This window comes from Bombina bombina, chromosome 5 (assembly GCF_027579735.1).
Source record: "Bombina bombina isolate aBomBom1 chromosome 5, aBomBom1.pri, whole genome shotgun sequence".
Classification (NCBI taxonomy): Eukaryota; Metazoa; Chordata; class Amphibia; order Anura; family Bombinatoridae; genus Bombina; species Bombina bombina.
Genome location: NC_069503.1, coordinates 61,521,300 through 61,527,299, shown reverse-complemented (window position 1 = coordinate 61,527,299; position 6,000 = coordinate 61,521,300). Strand labels below are relative to the sequence as shown.

Below are 6,000 nucleotides of genomic sequence, written 5' to 3'. Positions count from 1 at the left end.
GTGAGTGCAAAAGTGAGTGCCGCAGTGAGTGCCACAGTGAGTGCAGCAGTGAGTGCCACAGTGAGTGCCGCAGTGAGTGCCGCAGTGAGAGCAGAAGTGAGAGCAGCAGTGAGTGCAGCAGTGAGCGCAGAAGTGAGAGAAGCAGTGAGCGCAGAAGTGAGTGCAGCAGTGAGTGTAGAAGTGAGTGCAGCAGTGAGTGTAGAAGTGAGTGCAGCAGTGAGTGCAGAAGTGAGTGCAGCAGTGAGTGCAGAAGTGAGTGCAGCAGTGAGTGCAGAAGTGAGTGCAAAAGTGAGTTCAGCAGTGAGTGCAGCAGTGAGTGCAGCAGTGAGTGCAGAAGTGTAGCTGCAGATTGCAGAAACATGGGAGGAAGAGAGGTCATTTTTACTTAAAGGGACAGGAAACCCCAACATTTTCTTTCATGATTTGGATAGAACATACAATTTAAAAAAAATCCAATTTACTTCCCTTATCAAAATTGTTTAGTTCTCTTCTCATCCTTTGCTGAAGAAACAGCATTGCACTACTGGCAGCTAGCTGAACACATCTAGTCAGCCAATCACAAGAGACAAATGTGTGCAGGCACAAATTAGCATCACCCCCCACTAGTGTATGATATGAGCGTATTCTTTTTCAACAAGGATTACAAGAGAACGAAGCACATTTGAAAATAGAAGTGAATTGAAAAATGTCTTAAAATAACTTGCTCTATAGGAATCATGCAAGTTTAATTTTGTCTTTCCTATCCCTTTAAGTTATAGGGGCCGATTTAACAATGTACAGGCGGACATGAGCCGCTGTAGTGGATCTTGTGAGTCCCAAAACAATATCAGTGAGTCCCAAACAATACAGACCCTGATCAGAGACCCCCAAACAATACAGACCCTGATCAGAGACCCCCAGACAAATACAGACCCTGATTAGAGACCCCCAGACAATACAGACCCTGATCAGGGAGCCCCAGACAATACAGACCCTGATCAGAGACCCCCAGACAATACAGACCCTGATCAGGGAGCCCCAGACAATACAGACCCTGATCAGAGACCCCCAGACAATACAGACCCTGATCAGGGAGCCCCAGACAATACAGACCCTGATCAGACATGCACAACAGCCTCCAGACCTAAATATACATGTCAGGTTTACTCTGAGATGGGGGGGACACACATTGTAATCCTTGCTTCCTTCAAGAAAGCCATGAGTTTTAATATATGCATCATTATCATCTATCTGTATATCTATTTATCTAACATATATCAATCTATACAGTACCTATCCATATAGTATCTATCTATCTATCTATCTATCTATCTATCTATCTACAGGAGAGTTTAAATGCAGAATGCTTCCATGTATTGCTCACTTGCTGATCTGCCATACAATGTATAACATTAGGAAGTTTGGGATTATAAAAGTGTGTAAAAAAAACTTGCTTAAAGGGACAATAAAGTAAATATGACACATACATGATTTAAATAGAGCATGTAGTTTTAAACAACTTTCCAGTTTGAAAAAATATTAACCTTCTGCTAACAGGAAGTGGCAAAGAGCACAACAGCAGAGCTGTTACATAGCTCCTCCCCTACCTCCTCCCCCCAGTCATTCGACCGGAGATATAGAAAGAAAAAGGAAAAGCTAAAAAGGTGCAGAGGTGACTAAAGTTTTGAAAAATAAAATAAATCCTGTCTTAAAATGACAGGGTGGGCCGTGGACTCGGCATATCGTAAAATAAATTAATTTATCAGATAAGCATAAATTTCCTTTTCTTTTACAAGATATACCGAATCCACGGGTTTCATCCTTACTTGTGGGATACCAATACCAAAGCTTTAGGACACGGATGAAAGGGAGGGACAAGACAGGAACCTAAACGGAAGGCACCACTGCTTGAAGAACCTTTCTCCTAAAAATAGCCTCCGAAAAAGCAAAAGTATCACATTTGTAAAAGGTATGAAGGGAGGACCAAGTCGCAGCCTTACAAATCTGTTCAACAGAGTGACTTCCGGTAGGAGGGGCTAGGTGCACAGACGCGTGTAGAGAACGCTGCCTGTACCTGGAGGCCTGAGGAAATATTGAGACGCCGAGTGCCTATAGGCGGGTTGAACTAACCCCGTCCAGGATTCGCAAAGGCCAAAACGGAGACCGGTGGCCACCGACAGCTGGCCTGATTCGGGCTGAAAGATCCTGCTGTAGAGGTAGCTGACCGATCACCGGGAGGAACACGCTAACCGCGGGGACCCACGAAGGGAGTGGCGAGCGGTAGTAGCGGTGAGAGCGCCCAGGCACCAGGCTCCCGCCCCTGGGGAAAACAAGAAGGTGACAAGACATCTGGTTCACCGGCTCAGAAGGTCCCCATGGGAATCTGAGCATAAACATCAACTGTGGCTACCGTCAAGTCCTAATTATAAAAGGGAAACTCAGGAGGAGAGAGCTTGCTGCTCTAGAGAGCGACGGAGGCTGAAATCACTCCATAACTAAGATAAGTGAAAACCTATTAACTGTCATTTTTTGGATCCTGCTTCTGCTTCTCCGGGCCTGCTTGGAAAATTGGGTATAGAAAGGGGGGGGGGAGGGCCAGGTGTATATCCATAGCTAAGACACTAAGGGGTTCCTGCGAGAGTAGGACCTGGCAACGACTGTCCTATCTCCCCCCCTGATCTATTGTTACCCATAGTGAACAAGGTGAAGTTAAAGCAAGGAGAAGGGAGGAAGAAGGGAAAGAGAAGATCAATAGAAAGGAGTAAGGGAAAGGAGAAAAAGGAAGGAAAGAAGGGAGAAAGAGAAAGAAGGGAAGAGAGAAGGGAAAAAAAGAAAAAAAGACTCTTTAAAGAATCTCTAAGAAATTGAGGACTAAGTAAAGTAGAGACTGTCGCTGGGATAAGCATTATAACATTAAATAAGCAGAGGATCTTCAGAGAAGTACTGGTCCAAAGGTCTAAGATACCCTATCTGTAAAAGGAAAAAAGGAAAGAAAAAAAAAAGAGGGAAAAAAAAATATATATATATATATATATATATATATATATATATATCCAAGGACTCTAAAAGAACTCTGAAGCATAGATATTGAGGTTTAGAGGTTAACCGTAGTATTGTATATATTCCATCTATGATATTGCTATTGATTACTATTGATATTGATGACACGGTTTAGAGGATAACCGTAGTATTGTATGTATTCCATCTATGATATTGCTATTGATTAATATTGATATTGATGACAAGATAATGAGGGATAACTTATTACTATGCTAGGGGGATAAATGTGAGACAAAACTCTGATAATATATGTGAGTCTACCCCAGCAAAAAGGTTTAAGGAGCTTTGAATATGATAAATGTGTGATAATACATGTGGGTATTTCGTGTGGCCCTTATATCTCTCAGACATAGGAGTAACTAATATATAATTAACATAGAATACGTATTGCTTGTGCAGTTTTTACATTGTGGGGGAAAAGGACAGTATAAACTGGAGGTGATAAAATCTAAGTCACACCCTCCAACTGGAAGCAAGGCCCCAAATAGAATTTAAAAAAAAATAATAAATTAAGCTCTACTGTAAGTTTTCTCATAACTAAAATATATTGTGAACACTGGGGATAGTCCAGGAGAAAGCACATTTGACACATGGCATTTGTGATATTGTAAAAGGAACGTCCCCCATTCCCAGACATAGGAGTGGTTAAAGTATTGTATAGGTTGTTTGTATAAATTCTTGCACTGTGGGAGGGTAAGCAGAGTATAAACGGTGTGCTGGAAAATCTAAATTTACCTGTCAGCTAGAGATAAGACTATAAGTGGAATTTTTAGAAGTTCAAACTCACTGCCTATAATAAAATATCAGTGAGGTAAAAGGACATAATACCAAAAGATCTGATTGACATATATTGAGATACTTATTTTTGGATTGAGGTTTAAGATAGAGTAATATTACACACAATATACACAGGGTTTAAGGAAAAAAAAAAAAGGAAAGAAAAAAAAAGGGGAAGGAGGGGGAAAAAAGAAGAAAAAAGGAAAGGAAAAGAGAAAGAAAAGGGAAAAGAAATGGTTGAATAAAAAGATTTGGAAATCACAGCTTTGCAGGAGGTGAGAGAAATAGAGTAATACACGATAAGTGTAGAGTTAGGACACATCAGCACTATAAGCAGTGAACACACTGGTTAAATAAAATCTCAAAAATCTAGACCAAGAGGGTCTGTGAACAATTAGAGTATTCAAGTTGCTTTTGACACTGTGAGATAGAAGAATGCACTTTCAATATTAAAAGAAAAGAAAGAATAAGGGAAAAGGGGGAGGGAAGAGAATAGTTAGAATTTGTTTGTCACTAGTAAATATAACCACTATAACTTTGTTACTCTATTTTAGATATATATATGGAAAAATATCTAAATAAAAGTAAAACCACCTCACCAAATATGTCCTCTAGAAATAAGAACCAGGAAAGAAAGGGGAGTAGAATTTCATTAGAACCCCATGGGGGAGCAGTGGAAACAAGTCTTATCCAGAACTCGAATAATGAAGAGTTAATAAAACAACTGGACGCATTATTTACGCCTAAGTTTGAGTTGATACAAAATAATATATCCACACTAACACTTGAGATCAAACAGTTTGCAACCAGACTAAACAATGTAGAGCAAAGAATTTCAGACATTGAAGATGGGGCTGCACAGAGGGAACAGGCTTTTCATACTATGTCCATTCAAACCGAAAGTATGAAAAATAAAATAGAGGACATAGAAAATAGGGCCAGGAGAAATAATCTACGCCTTATTGGCCTAACGGAAGATACAAGAAAAAGACCTTAAAAGATTTGTTGAGGTAGAGCTAATGGGACTATTAAAGATTAGAGCAGAAGACCACGATATAGTGATTGAATGAATTCATAGAATAGGCCCGGAGAGGAACGAGGAAGGGAGAAATAAAGGGGGCAGACCGATCATTATGAAATTATTAAATTTCCAAGGAAAGATCCAAATTATGAATGCCTATAGAAAGGCAAATGGCGAAATTAATTATAAAGGAAAGAAAATCTTACTGTTTAATGATTTTTCATATGAAACATCAAATAAAAGGCGTATACTAGCCCCAATTTGTACGAAATTGATCCAGGAGGGATACCGAGCCAGACTCCTGTACTCAGCTAGACTTAGTATCCAAACTAAGCAAGGAAACAAAATTTTTACTGAAAGTGACGAAGTTAATAAATTCTTAGAAAATCATAGAGATAGTCTGGAGAAGTAGGAAGATCAATGTAGGTCTAATAGGTTTTCATAGTGTAATAATGGCTATAAAGTTAAATAGCCTGAGTGTATGTTTTTATTGGGGGGTTACAGCCAAAGTTATGTTTTTAGAAAAACTCAAATGTATAGAATTAAAATATGGGGTTCATGTCGGGATTACTTTTTTTTTTTTTTCCTTCTATGTGGGACTCCCCCCCCCCCCCTCTCATCTCCCAACTTTTTCTCCTTACCTTAAGTAACTGGTAAAATGAGTCTGAAAATTGTTTCATGGAACGTAGATGGGCTTACATCACCTATCAAGCGTAAAGCTATCTTAAGGTACTCAAAGAAATTGGGAACCCAAATACTACTACTACTACAGGAAACACATTTAAAGGGAGAAGAGGCGGCTAAATTAAAAGGAGGATGGGTCAAAGAAGTCATATTCACCCCAGGATATCAAAGGAAGAAAGGAGTAGCTATACTATTTAGCAAAAGCCTAGAATATAAAATAGATAACTTAATCCGAGATGAGGAAGGCAGGTATATTATAATGGAAGTGGTAGCGGAGGAAAAAATTTTTTTTATATGTAATGTATAAGGCCCAAATGAGGAAGATATAGGATTCTGGCAGACATTGAGGGATAAATTACTTAAATATTCTGGCAACACACTAATCATAGGAGGAGATTTTAATATTGCCCCAAATAGTATACTGGATAGATGTAGAGATAGCATAACGCAAACAGGGGGGAAGACATTGGACAAAACGA

General features: G+C 39.4%; 1 protein-coding gene across 1 annotated transcript in view; it reads right to left on the bottom strand.

Annotated features, from left to right (window-relative positions):
* LOC128659856 (oocyte zinc finger protein XlCOF6-like) overlaps positions 1-6,000 on the bottom strand; it is a 146,894-nt gene that overhangs the window by 115,149 nt on the left and 25,745 nt on the right. The window lies entirely within an intron of this gene.